Consider the following 15,573-nt stretch of genomic DNA (forward strand, 5'->3'; position numbering starts at 1 on the left):
CTTCCGTGGCAAATCCATACTCCAGTGAGCAAACAGACATCGGGAGCTCCACACCCGATGCAACAAAACTATGCGGCGCTGCTCGCGATTGAAGAAGTAGCACCCAGTGACCTGTTTTTTACGGCGCTGCAAGTGTGTCAGCGGAAGGCGATAAGGAGGAACGGCCTTGGGCTGCATGCGGAGTCTTTTCATGGTGTTTGCAGCCAACCTCACGTGTTGCCGCTCTCCTACATATGAACAAGCAGATGCTTCAGCAAAAAAGTTCATCTGAAAGCAGTGGAGGCAGTATGAACTCGAAACCCAAGGTTGGATTCATAGATGCTAGTCAATCGAATCCTTTGTTTTGAGCAAGTCTGTCGAATTTCATGATAAATTGCAAGTAAGCGTATGTAGGAATTTAACTGTTAAAATTCTAACAATATTGATTACTTATTTTTTAAAAAAATAAAGAACGTAATTATTTATCTAAAGAGGCAAAATTGCAGTAAATCATTACTTCGAGATAGGTACATTGTGTGAAATGAATCCAAACACATCTCAGGACAATGAATTCAATTTTCATCTTTCGCTTCTGGCCAAGACTTCTTACGTAGAGTGATTTATCCACACGCATCCTAACCCCTAAAATTTTTCACAAAGGCCTAATTTTTGGTCATTTGGTCACCCTTACATCTTCCTAAATACAAACTTACACCTCCATATCGAACATTCTGGATAGACTCCTGATTACGTGTTTCCCCAAGACGTTGTTAGTGCCACAAGTGTGATCACTTTAAAGTGTTAATTTCTCTCTCCGAGTGAAGGGCTTCCGCAACATTGTATTTATCTTGAGAGTTCGGCAATTTGTGATGCAACAGCTGTTCTCTGTTCCCCGCAGCTCGTGTGTCCGGTACTGCAAGAAATCTTGGTTATGAAGCAATGTGTTAATTTTATTTACTTTTCGAAATAATTAACACTTGATTCTCAAGCACGTCAAACAGGAACTTTGATGGCTTGTCACCACTCTTCGGTGCCATAAAATGTTTCTTCTTTATCGCGTGTTTTCAAGGTATCGACGTTCTGGACCCAATGTCGTGCGTAAAAACTATGCGCACAATGACAGCCTAACCTTGTGCGTCGAGGTGAACCTTAACATCATTTCCACGCACTTCAAAATGATCAAGGTATATCTTGATCTAAAACAAAAAACAAGATCGAAAATCTGTCTAGAGGTGTTGTACGTGCACTTTACTTCCACAGAATGGCAAGTTCTGTGCAGAAATTCTACTTGGCTTATCCCCATCTCCACAACCTGGAAATATTACATATATGCACGTCACGAAAAACTAACGAAAATGAAGGAGAGAGGGAGAAGAGACCTCGTTTTTATGCTACGAGTCCTCAAAAAGCTATATTTTATCCTGTACTTAATGCAACCACACGGCTCGAATTCATGGTTTCCACTGATATTTCTTTTTTCTTTCTGATGATAGCACACTAAGAGCGGTATCATGTTGCGGAAGTAATATCATACCGGCAAAGATAAAGTCGCAGATACAGCCCCTTAAATTATGCATATCTCACCACTCGTATATGTTGCATATTCTGCTTGTTTGCTTTTGCATTACAAGAATGTCTTCATATGCTTTGTCCAGAAGTGCATAGATATTTCCTTGCCGTGATCATTCCGTGATTGCACAGTTTGTCTCAACCTGTCTCCACCGTGGACATTCTTGGCGACACTTTAAGTTTGTTATATTAAGTTTCCTTGAGCAATGACGTATTGGCGACAAGGTTAATGTATCACTAGACTTTGAAACAATGAAACGATGGTGTCATAATGTGCTGATAATAAACACCAGAGCAAGAACAATCTCTATGGGAAAGCGAATGTGGAAGTCACTAGCGCCATCAAACGGTTGGACGGTAACTTTAAGTTAAACCACGAACAAGGCTTTTGCAATTAATTTCAATTCTGAAAACACTGGTGATGACATGAATCCTAACATTTCACCCGCATTCTACATTGAAGTAGAGACTTCTCAGACAATATCCCATCAAGAAGATCAAGAAGTTATGGATAATTCTCTTAAATCTTCGAACGCAAGAATCTCGTCTCAGAACTTCTACGATTATAACAGTAATGGCCCTTTCATAGTTCTGATAGAGGGTACAGGAAGAAACGTTGGTAAACTTGCGGGCGGGAGCCTAGGTAACAAATTTCGAAAAGCAGAAATTCCAGTTAAATATATAGACCAAGGTGGTCGTAATAGGGTAAGAGTATATTTCAACACTGCTCAGGAGGCGAATAACTTTGTTAAAAACGAAGAATTTCAATCTCATCTTTCTATTAAGGCTCGCATACCTCAATCCTTAATTCAACGAGAAGGTTTAATATATGGTATAGAATTCGACGTCAGTGAGGAAGACGTAGTGGATGGCAGTCAATCATACATTCCTATCATTAGTGCAAAACGAATGAAGAAAAAGATTTGGAAAAGTGATGGATCGTTTCAGCTACGAAATGCTAAACTAGTGTGTTTGACATTCCAAGGTAGACATCTCCCAGAAAAAGTAGCCATAAATAGCAGCATATATGAAGTAACACCCCGACAGAAAACAGTCATTCAATGTAGAAACTGTTTCAGATTCGCTCACACGGCCAACCAATGTCGTTCACAGTCTAAATGCGCTACCTGTGGAGCAATTAAACACGGAGATTCATGTAATCTCCCTGCCAAGTGTTCGAATTGCCAGGGGTCCCATTCAGCCCTTGATAAAAATTGCCCAATGTGGCACAAAGAGCGTCAAATCCAGGAACGTATGGCTCTAAATAATTTATCATACCGTGAAGCTAAACAAATGATAGAAGGGACTTATATTCCACAACCTAGCATAGAGGAAATTTTGAAGCCCACAATTAATTTTAAAGAGTTTCCACCTATTCAACAATATTCCAGATCACCACCCACTGACTTAAAAAATAAAAGCTCACAAGAACAATCATCTACTAACACAAAAACCATTACAACTGTGGAGCCTATTTTCAATAATATAGGAAGACAACAATTTTCTTTGGAACACGACACAGTGGACCCAAAAGTAATTCCACATCCAGACATAGTTGAGATACCTAATATTGCACACAAAAAAAACAATGAACCTACAAAGCACAAAAGAAAATATCATAACAAGGCGAGACATATGGTTCCCAATAATCCAGATCACATAACATCAAAAGCAGAAAGCTCCTCAACGGAGTCTGATATTACTCCTTCCTCATCTATAGGGAAAAATATCTTCCCTTCTGCTAATTCTACGAACAATCGACATTCTGAATGGTCAACAAAAATCATTGATCAACCTCCCCCATCTATCGGTAATATTCACGAAGTCTACACCTCACTTCTCAAAACAATACCACTCCTATGGTCAACTCTAGTTGAACTCAAAGAGTTACATCAACAAAAACAGCTTTTACAACATATCAATGAACTATCCATAAATCTATTAAATGTGTTACAAAACCTTACTTTCAAACAGAACAAGTAGGATACACATAGCAGAAGATGTTTCTCATTCAATGGAATATTATTAGCTTTTCTACACGAAAATTAATAACGGAATGCCATCCTTTAATTCTTTGCTTACAGGAAACTAAGGGTAGACAGTACGAAACATACAAAATTGTTCATTATAATTGTTTAGGCCCACCCTATTCTGAAAATGAACGAGGTATTAGCATATATGTCCACGAATCAATATCATATCAGGAAATTCAGATATCCAAACACCATAAACTCTTCCGCGATTATAAAGTAGAAGCACGTGCTATCCAAATCTTCATAGAGGGGGAAAAAATAACAATAATCAATATTTATATCCCATCAAATTACAATTCTCAGAATATAAAACCGTCAGATTTAGAAGCATTGACAAAAAATACCCCTAGCCCATACATCATTGTTGGAGATTTTAATGGTCATCATAACATTTGGGGCTCACAATCATCAGACAGACTTGGGTCCAGCATTGCCGACTGGATAGAAAACAACTCATTTATTGTTCTAAATGATGGATTGCCCACCCACGTCCCACGCAACGGAAATAATCCCTCATCAATAGACCTCACTATAATATCAGAATCATTATTACCAAAATTTCAGTGGACCACAGCGGAAGAAATGTATGGTAGTGATCATTATCCCATTTATATTCATTCACACTTTATATCCTCACAACCAATTCAACATATCATATTTCCCATAAATCGCTGGAAAATTAATAATATATCATGGGAATCATATACAATTTTAATAGATTCTTACATACTTAAAGAACAAATAAATTCCTCTCAATCGGTTTCATATTATACACTACTCCAATATATCACAGAAGTTTTAGACATTCTCAGTTCACGAAAAAGAGTAAATTTTTCACGACTAATTTTTCCAAAAATTCATTGGTGGACTTCGGAGTGCGAGACAGCAAAAGCCAACCGAAAAAGGAGTGAGAATCATTTTGCTTCATATCCTACCCTTGAAAATCGAATATTATGGAAAAAATCAATAGCACAAGGAAAAAAAATATTTCTACAAGCAAAACGTGAAGCGTGGATTAAATATTGCAATTCAATAGACATGCAGGAATCATCCCGAAATGTGTGGCATAAATTTAATTCCTTACGTAAACCATGTCCACCTCGTAGAAAACCTATAGATAATAGTTGGCAAGACCAATTTTTAATGCTTTTGGCTCCACCATCAGTACACCTTCCATATAAAAAAATAGAGGAAAATATTTCTAACTTTTCACTTGAATTCCCTCCCATTTCTACAGAGGAATTAAAAAACATAATTAATAATATTAAACCCACTGCACCAGGTTTAGATGGAATACCATACCAAGCCATAAAATATCTACCTAAAGCAGGTTTAGATATTCTTGTATCTTTTTACAATAACATATTCCGTACTGGTATAGTACCGAGGGAGTGGAAAGATTATATAGTTCTCCCAGTTTTAAAAGCAAATAAATCACCACATTGTGCTACATCTTACAGACCCATAATGTTAATTTCAGTTTTCGAAAAAAATATTCGAACGAACGATATACCTCAGAATTACCTGGACACTAGAACGTCAACGTTTCTTTTATCCTACTCAACTTGGCTTTAGAATCAATTATGGCAGTCAAGATGCAATAGCTATCCTAAGCACTGCAATTCAAAATAGCAAAATTAGTCGTTCACACTGTTATAGTCTTTTTATAGATGTGGAAAAAGCATATGATTCTATCAATTTACATATGCTTTGTAACAAATTAGAAAATCTTTTCATTCATCCTCAATTATCGTTAATCATATGGAACCTATATTCCAATAGAAAGATATATGGATGGTTCTCAGAAACAATTAGTGACCCTCGTTTCACTAGCATAGAAATTCCTCAAGGTGCACCTTTGAGTCCTTTATTATTTAATATTTACACAAATGAAATTCACTCCTAACCTCTTTATCCGTTCCAGTTAGTACAATACGCAGATGATTTCTGTTTTTACTGTACTACAGATGATGCAACCCAAGGTATAATTAAAACACAGAGATTAATTAACACCATTAGAGAATGGTTTCATAATGCAGGATTAACCCTTAGTGAAAATAAATCCAAAATCATTTGCTTTAATAACAAACGCACAGATAGTTATCCCAATAATATTTTACAAATTTCTGACATCCCAGTGACAGATTCTCACAAATATTTAGGTGTACATTTTGATAGACGTTTTACATGGAATACACACATTTTATATTTATTAAACAAAGGTCAAAAGTTTTTAAACATAATTCGTAGCATGACAACAACAAAATGGGGAGGCCACCCAAAAATTTTACTTCTCTTTTATAGAAATTGCTTTCGCTCATTTTTCGACTATGCAGCTTTCAGCTACGGGGGAGCAAAATCCAATCTACTCGACAAAATAGATATATTACAAAGAAAAGCATTGAGAATTTGTCTAGGTCTTATGCAATCAAGCCCCAATGTAAGTGTTTATATGGAGAGTAAAGAGACTTCTTTGAGTCACAGGCGTATTCAATTAACAATAAAATTCCTCCTTAAATCAAGGGAAAATCATCCTCATCCATTTAATAAATTGTTTGAAATACAAAAACAATGGGCTGAAGCCGATGTAATAAATCCTCATACCACCTCATATTTCCTTGTATACTGTTATTACTTATTTCCAGAACTTCGATCTAATACTTTCACTCTCTTACATCCTTTGATCTATCAACTAGATATTCCATTATATACTCAATGTTCAATCCACTTCAGAGATCTAGGTTTACATGCATTGTACAGAGAAAAATGGCCAATGCATGTAATGATTTACACCGATGGTTCTAAGAATAACAATAGTGTAGGATGTGCCTATTACATCCCAGAGAAAAACATTTATCAACAATTTAGATTACCTATAGATTCATCTATTTTTACTGCGGAAAGTTACGCCCTATACAAAGCCTTACAATATGGAATAGCGGAAGACTTTAAAAAAATTCTTCTCCTTACAGATTCGCTGAGTGTTCTTCAAGCATTATCTACATCCTATCCCAAATTATGTCACCAATCATATCTTATTATTTTAATTATTCAACAAATTCAACTTGCTTGCAAAAGAAACATTGACATACAATTCAGTTATGTCAAAGCACATGATATTAATGTAGGAAATGATAGAGTGGACATATACGCTAAACAGGCCAGAGATTTACAACTCATAAGTTTCAATAGGTTAATGTATACTGATTTATTACCACGAGTAAAAATCAAACTTATGGAACAATGGAATGAATGGTGCAAAGATCAATTTAAGTTTGAGAGCAACACATATAGATGGATTGCAGAATTTAAATCTAAAGTCCCTTGGTTCAATTCATACACACTCCCACGGCAAGTCATAGTTTTTATTAATAGATTAAGAACAGGACACGTACGTACACCAGCACATTTAGCAAAAATAAAAATTAAAACTCAAGAAAATTGTAAATGTGGCAATAATAATCCTGATGCTCAACATTTAATTCTAGAATGTCCAATCTATTCAGATCAACAAATCATACTCTACAAAGGTTTTCAACGTTTAAAAATTCCATTTCCAATATCACTATCATCCATTTTAACAGATTTATCCCCTTCATTAATATGGATGCTGTATGCATATTCTCGAAAATGTAGACTTGAAATATAAAGTGATTTTTAAGAAACAGCAAAATGGACAAAAAAGTGAATTATTTATAATAATTGTTATATATTTGTGATTCCGATTAATTTGTGAGACTAACTGCCAACTTTAGAAGAAAACATTAAAAGAAATATAAAAAAAAACAATAACGATGTCCAAAGTCGACAAGATAATGCTGACAGGGACAAAAAAAAAGAAGAAGAAGAAGAATCTTTCTTGCATGTGAATTGAATATATTTTACTTGCATTTTTTTAGACAAAATGATATAACATGGTAATGTATATTTCTAAGGATGATATAGATAGGAGTGTATTTGAAATTTGTTTGTAGATTTTATGTAAATTGTATCTTATGTAAATAAAATATATAATGGGCATAAACAGCCATATGTAATGCTGTAAGTCCAATAAATATATTGATGATGATGATCAAAACAAGACAAAGAAAGTTCGTAAATTTATTGCGGTTGGAAACTTTGACAAGCATCCTAATAACGATTTTTGTTCCGCCAAATATAGTGCACTTCGTAAAATAACTTGGTGACATGGCAAGGCAAGATAAGTGTGAACATTTTGTAGTAATATGCATTGTAACTTTCAATGAGCTTAGAGATTTGTGTACATAATGATATTTTATAACATTGGTTATTTTCTAAAAAGAATTATGTGAACAGCAAGGAAGTAGTGCAACTTAGTAATATTGCCTGACTTATCCTTAGAAAAATAACATGCCGAGTTCTATGCGTGCGGGAAGGTCTCCGTGTTCTCCGAGCTTGTTTTTAAAACACCAGCAAGGAAAAGGGGTGAGAAACAGATTCTACTCAATATTTATGTGGTGGCCGCGGTGGCTCAGTCGGTAACGCGTCTGACTACCATGCTCAAGGTCCCGGGTTCGATCCCCGGCCGGTTCAAATCCGGGAACTTTTATAACGATGGAAGCGGCCCCGGCTCCAACCCAGCGTCGAATAACATGGGTACCTGGGGGAAACCCTGGGGGGTAAAGGCGGTCAGGGGCGTGATGCTGATCACATCACCTCCACTCACGACCGGATCAAGAAAGTGTGGGGCGTTACCCCCACACCCCCTATACGCCTTCATGGCGTGGTGCTAAGCACAGGGGAACACTTTACCTTTTTTACCTTTTTTTTACTCAATATTTATGTAACGTTCTGTCAGTGGTATCCTGAGAAACCAGTAAATGAAGTGGTTAAGTTGGTATCCCAGTTCAGTGGTGTGTCAGTGTCTGCAGTTTTAAGGGTTATGAAAGAGAGAATGACCGGGAGAGTAACAATGTATGCGGCTGGCTATTCGTCTGATGTTTTGAGAGCGGGTTCTCACATTCAGAGGCTCTTATATAAAATGAATAGGTGCGGCGAACTATGAGTGTAACAGCAGATGATTGCGGTCATGAATAGAGCTAGGAATTTTAGGTGCAAAAATTTGCCAATAAAGGTGCAAAAAAGGTGCCAATATTTGTACAAAAAAGGTGCTAAAATAGGTGATAATTTTCAGATGTAAAATTTATTGTGAGCAGTGCATACATATATGATTCAACTTGTCTGGATAAACACATAGAGTATTCTCTGGTTTATAAATTTTAATATAACTAAGCAAAGAAAATTCTCTGATACATTAGAAAGCGACATAAAGGAAAACATGCTTCTTCTTACTTGCTTAGAATTAGTCATCTAGAAAACTGTTAAAATAGATTACATTCAAAATTTCTATGTTCTTATGAGTGAGGCTACATCTGCTGTCACTAAGCAGATACTTGTAAGTTGAAAAATAACGTTCAACGTCAAGAGACACAAGTGGTGCATATTTTGTTTTCAACCGGTAATCCACGTCCTTGTTGGTTGTGACTTCTTGAACATCAGGGTTTCTGGCTAAACTTTGTTCTAACTTCTCTTTCTCAACCCCTTGAAGCTCTCGTTGCACATCCATCAAAACAGCCTAATGTGCTTCCTTTCCAGGACACCGCTCCTCCAGTTTTGTGATTGCAGTAGTAAGGAAAGAGAAGCCATGTACAATATAGAGTTCATCTTGCAATTCCTTTTTAAGTGCAAGTTTTTTGGCTATTCCTACAGCTGAGGAATCACTAGGCAAAGCATCTAAAAAGTTCGATATTGTATGGAAATGATTGCAAATAAACACTGCAGCTTTTAACCATGTACCCCATCTAGTGAGGATGGGAGAGGGTGGTAGTGGAAGTTTCGTAATTCTACGTACTTCTGTATTCTAGAAGGAGCCTTTTTCAGTATTTTCTTAATGTTAGAAACAAATTCGTTCACATATGTATATTCATCTTTAAGAGCTTCACAAACTCGATGCAAAGCATGAAAAATGCAGGTCACATGTTTTAAGTTAGGATACATATTCTTCAGATTAGAAAATGTAGCTAACATGTAAGATGCTTGGTCTGTAAGAACTAACCACACTCTATCATATTTTACGCCCTCCGGCCACAATACAAAACATGCATCATTGAAATTTTGCATTACACTTACATTATCTGTTTTGCCAAGAAAATAAGTTTTTAAAACCATGGTTTTCACTTGATGTCCATTGAGAGGTGCTACTAAAATGTTCAAAACGCACCTGTTTTGCCTATCTGTGGTTACATCTAGTATGAAATAGACTGGATGGTCAGCTACTACTTGCCTGATCTGCGAGATTTTAGCTTCATAAAGAGGTTGAAGGTAAGATTTCCTTAAGGTGGTCTCATCTGGAACTGACTTCCCAGTATATTTTTGCAAATATGATTTCATGACAGGATTGTTAAGTTTCGAAAGAGGTATTCCACACACTATAAAAGTTCTTGCTGTCTCACTGAAAAATTCATTTTTATTTCTGGAACTCGAAGATGCAAGTGCCTCACCAATGAATTTCTGTCGCTTCCCATCTTTACCATCTCGTAGTTCTTTATTCCTTACGTTCTTCCCACTTTGTAGATGCTGCACAACCTGAGTGCGTTGGTGCTTGTCATCAACAGCAATAGAAATATCACACACATCACACCTCAGATCCATCACTCTGAATGCCGTCACCGCTAAACTGTTTAACAATGTCCTGCAGTTTCCCAACATTTACTTTATGTTTTGGCATGGTGAAGAAGCAAATCCGATGCATCGATCAGTCGATCACAGACTGCAGTTACCTTGCTCACTGAGACGGGAGAAGGAAACTAAACCAAAACAGCTTTCCTACAACAATTCGTAAACAATACAGCATAGGACAAAAAGAGCACAACTTATAGCAATTGTAACGCGTCATTGTTGGCACTGTTTAAAGTCTGCGTGCTTACTACATTAACGTCCAAGAACTGAAGAAAGCCGATTCATTGTTGTGCGGTAAACAAGAATCGCGTGCCAGGAAGCTGTGCCTCGAATGTGGATGGGAGTTGTATTTTAAAAAATGATAAAGATGCAAAAAGGTGCAAAAGGTTCTGAGATTGTGAAAAAGGTGGAAAAGGTTCCGAGATTGTGAAAAAGGTGCAACCGAAACACCATGAGTAAAGTTCAATACGTGCTTATTTTGGGGATGAGTCACTTTTTTACCCATTTTCACACAAAAAAATTTAAGGTGCAGCACCTAAAATTCCTAGCTCTGGTCATGAATCAGCTGACGCGGAGTGATACATCGAATCGGTGAGACCGTTTGTTTACAGAAGGTCTCAGGGTTGGTGATTTACACTTTAGTGCATATATTCGGAATTCGTTTCATGAATGAATTCACCTTCTACCGTCGTTACGTCATCACGAAGAAAAAATCCATCTACCCAGCCTCTATATTTATAATAACCTTGGGGTGTCTGTAAAAATGTCGTTTTCCATCAGAACACCAGGGTCGAAACGAGAACATTTCGTTCGTCTTGAAATTATCTCTCCGCACGTTTTGAAAGTTTGTGGATGTTCAGGCATTTTTCTGTCTGCGTAAGTTAATCGCGGCGTTGATGAGTATTGAATAAATGAGACAATACATGAAAAGAATATGATATCCCCCTAACAATAAATGTCCCATAACCTCTTTTCAGTCCTCTGGCGACTGTCTAGGTGAAATCGAAAAAACGGGAATATTATCTTTAGCTCGAGAGAATATATCCGAATGAACCTGATTAAATTACAGCCGGGATTCGTGTCGTAGCTCGAAAATTGACCATTATTCATGTTTTAATTTAACGGTAAGAACACGCTAGCCAAGAGTCCAATATTAAGCAAACAAGAAGCCGTGAATCCAGACATTCTTGCTTCAATGCCCCACAGTTGAAAAGATTTTATCGATCGCAAGTCTACCCAAAACCTCTTGCACTCTTTCACTCCAGCTGAAATCTTAACAAGCAGGGAAAAGTAGCCATTAACAACCGCAATAGTCATTATATGGGTCATATGAAGCTCATTCATACATGCCGTGTCTCTTCAGTCGTGACTGCTTGAAGAATGGGCGTGGAGCGAAATTGTTTATGCGAAAAAAACTGAAAGGAAACATTTCTCATGTTGGCTAGCCTTGTTTCCCGTTGTAGCCATCAATGTAACGGCAAGTCTGCTTATTAGGCGTGAGAGTTCCTCCCACGAAATGGCGCTTGTGGTCTTCCCAGGGTCTTCCTTCAGTCGGAAAGGCAGATACACACAGGTGGGTCAGTCAGCGATAGTGTACGAACAATGCTTGACTAGGAATTGCGCTGAAGTTTTATCAATATTCCATTGAAGTTCCGTCAGTCAAAAATTGTTTTACAGTTTTGTGGATATGGAGCCAGAACCTTCTGAAAACTTGTTTCAACTTTTCCATAATTTCTTCTTGTGTTATGTCCCCGCTAAATTGAAGCGGTGTCTGTTTGGATTTATAACTTTAAAGAAAAGCATAAATGAATAAGTCCGCTGACAATCGTTAGAGATTTCGTACCACTTATCAAAGATTATCATGTATTTGTTGTTTCTTCAGGCGGTAAGGTGGTTATTATTACAGAGATTAGGAAATGATGAATTAACTATCAACCTTAAACTTCTGTCAAAATTAGCAGTTTATCATCAATGAATAATATAGACACGTACAAAGTTTTACGTTTGATTGAACTCCTTAAGCAAATATGTATAAGGCTGCCTCGTTAATTTTCTTCGTCCTGAATAGAAAATAGTGAATTCATGTTGATTCGTACCAAGTGTTAGCATGGGTGTTCTTTGAGAGTGTCCCTTCATCATTCCCCTCATATCATCACTGACCCTCATCGTCGCGATTAGTCAAATGTGGAAGAAATGCGACGTTAAATAGCAAAAATCAAATAACAAAATTGCATAGTTTCGCAGAAGCGTACTAAAAGTTGATTGGTATTTGACGTTTCAACATCACACCCATAAATTTTATTCCGCACCCCTAGACGATTAATCCTGGCGCCGTCGCTGCTTAGGGGGTGGGGGGGCGATCGCCTCCCTTTAATCTGTCCATGCCGTGATTATCAATAATTACTGGGGTAGCCGGGTAGGCTGACCTAACATTCAACAGATAATTGATTGATTTGCTTTATTTTACTTCGCTTTTTGTGCCACTTTTGGCTAATTTGCGAAGATGGGGATGAGTGATGATATGATGAAATTGGCCAGGATTCGAACCTGGGACTCCTGGCGTCATAGCCCGATCTGCTAACCACTCCGCCACAGGGGCCGGCCAACAGATATTTCAATAAACAACTGTGTACCTTGCGATTTGGTTTGAGATACCCTCAATGTTATGGTTTTACATCAAGGTAGCACGGAATTTACCTCTGTAATTGCACAACCCCAAAGTTTCTTTTCCTTTGTTACATTATCTACGAATTAAGCATTCTGGTAGTTTTAGTTGCCTGAGAAAAATCTGGCAACACTGATGCATCTGTGTCATCATTTTTACTGCAGCTGAATGCACCAGACAAGATTCGTCCCACTAAAGCATTGCTTTCAAACAGAGAAAACTTGTTTTCGAAGATTTTAGCCTACTTTTCGCTTCGCCTTGTTTGTTTGCACCAGGTGCAAGCCGCGGCTTATTCCCACGCATCACACAATACTAACCAACTTCTCTTCACCTCAGCAACTTAATCTCAACGTCACGTTTTACTTCATTTGTTCTCATGTCACGTCGCAGTCCCTTTCAGCTGAAACTGAAGTTCAGCGGTTTGGGATGAAGGCATTACTAACTTGAAATTCAAATTTTTACAAGTTGAAGGGCAAATTAACAATTATTCTGCTTTGAACATACTCTTTCTAATATACTTTGCACTAGTGTTGCTCACGGGACGGGACAAGCCTTTTGAAATCCGAGACGGGACGAGACGGAATGCCTTTCTCGTCTCGTTTTCGAGACGGGACGGGACGGCTTTTGAAAAGTCTCGTCTCGTCTCGAATGTCTGGAAAAATAAAAGCAAAATTTTTAATCAGTTGCAAATACTTGTTTGCTTGGAATAAAGTTTTTCAATTAGAAACGTTGATAAGCGTGTGTTAAGTCAAAATAAGAAGACTATTCTAGAGAGAGGCATGACTGAATACCTAAACTTATTTCCTATACTCTTTCGAAACACAGCGTTACTCCCCATTTTTTTAAAAAAATTATTCCAGGTTAATAACTTTATGTTACGATAGTACTCCAGATACTAATACAATTCTGAATAACATCAAGTAAAAGGGCAGGTAGAGAAGGTGGAAGGAGGGGCCAAAAGATCGTGGAATGTCTGCGTCCGAGGTTTATCTTGTAAAAATAGTTTCAGCTCTATAGGTTGGAAAGATAATCGGACCGACGGATATGGTTTATTTTTATTATTTATTTTTTACATCAAAGGGTGTACAGAGGTGATTGTTATTAGGAAGTAGGAAAAGCATTGTAGGAAACATGGCAGTACAAATTGATAAGGAGTTGTCGGGAAAGTTATTAAGGAGTAAAAGCTATAAGCAAGACTAAGAGAAGGAGATAATTAGGGACAAATAATCTTGCATTATCCCACTCCGAACAGCTGAGAGCTAAAGAGGAGGGGAAAATACGGGAAATATGGAAAGAAGTAATTTGGTGATTTTAGTGTTTACAGGGAACCACGACAAGATTTTACCGCATGATTATTTGCACGGGTTGCAAAATTATTAGAATGTTATGGAAATTTCGGATATGTCTTTGTTGAGAAAATTCTTGTTGTTTCCCTCAGGCATTCTGCAGGTGGTTGGATTCGATTTTTTTACGTCAGTTTGAAGATTATTTCCAATGTTTTTTTTATTTCTTTATTTCTTATTTAAGGAGAATACTATTCCTTGGATTGTAATAACGAAATACTGAGGCTGATATAGAATAGATTTCAAATGAAGGAAGTGCACTAAGTTCTGTATAATCGTCGTAGAAGGAAACTTTGTTCTATGAGGGGACTCGCCGATGGTACAGTGGTAGCATCGTCGCCTTGTAATCAAGGGGTCCCAGGTTCGATACCCGGTGAAGGCACATTGTGATTTGAACCCCACTTTAAACTGTGGGCCCAGTCCCGATTAGCCTTTCTGTAAATCAGATGAAGGAATGTCGTAGCTGTTCTTTTTATTCTGTAAATTTAGCCTTCAAGTTTATGAGCAAAATACATGTAGTATCTACTGTCTACATTTTCACTCGTTATTAAACACATTTCACAATGTAGTTTTATCGAACTTCAGAGGAAAGCTGACAGCAATGTCAGGGTGGCGGGAGCCTGTTTACGGCCAGGGTGTATTCCGAGACTATTTTTCGCCGTTCCCCACTGACAGAGGTTTCGCTTTGAACAATGGACACCGTTGCTTCAGGGGGCAAACACCAAACATAGGGGCGAGGCTGATCTGCAGTAGCGGGTACGTGCCATAAATCCAGGCCTAAAGTAGGAATGAAGGTTGATGCAAGGGAGGGGCAATAAAAATTTTGTAATTTGGTTTGCTTGCTGACAGGAAGTTTTGCAGGTAAAGCTGAAAAGGAAAACGGCAGACTTTGAATGAAAGAGGGACAGTGAACACAAGTTCTTTGTATTATTCGCCGACACACAAGCTTCCATTTCGAAGGTGAGGCTATCAGCAGCGAAGTTATTAGAGGGTTGGAAGCAGTGACGACGCCAGAGGGGCAGGGGGACTCCCCATGTCAGACACTTCACCTCCACCCACCCGGGCCCCACAACTGAAGTTAATTAAATATCGAATAATAAGAGAGTTCATTTATAAGAGTATGACGATTTTCACCTTTTCAAAGTGGTGTATTCTGCATGATATCACTTTCCTGCTTATAATACCAACTTGATTAACAAATATTAATTTGCTTCGTCAAAGATTCGAGCGCCGACCTGGGCATAGGTGATTTCTCATTCATTTATGTCCTGTAATAGCCGAAATT

At 37.7% G+C, this 15,573-nt stretch overlaps 1 protein-coding gene across 2 annotated transcripts in view; it reads left to right on the forward strand.

Moving 5' to 3' along the window:
* The window catches only part of MYPT-75D (Myosin phosphatase targeting subunit 75D), a 58,356-nt gene that overhangs the window by 1,748 nt on the left and 41,035 nt on the right, over positions 1-15,573 (forward strand). The window contains exon 1 of one of the 2 annotated variants that reach the window (XM_083143567.1): positions 11,796-11,853. The exons of the other annotated variant lie outside the window; for it this stretch is intronic. The gene's annotated coding sequence lies outside the window, so the exon portion shown is untranslated. Of the gene's footprint in view, positions 1-11,795; positions 11,854-15,573 lie in introns of those variants that run through there. 2 annotated transcript variants of the gene reach the window in all.

This window comes from Lepisma saccharinum, chromosome 22, assembly GCF_977018435.1.
Source record: "Lepisma saccharinum chromosome 22, izLepSacc3.1, whole genome shotgun sequence".
In the NCBI taxonomy this organism is placed as follows: Eukaryota; Metazoa; Arthropoda; class Insecta; order Zygentoma; family Lepismatidae; genus Lepisma; species Lepisma saccharinum.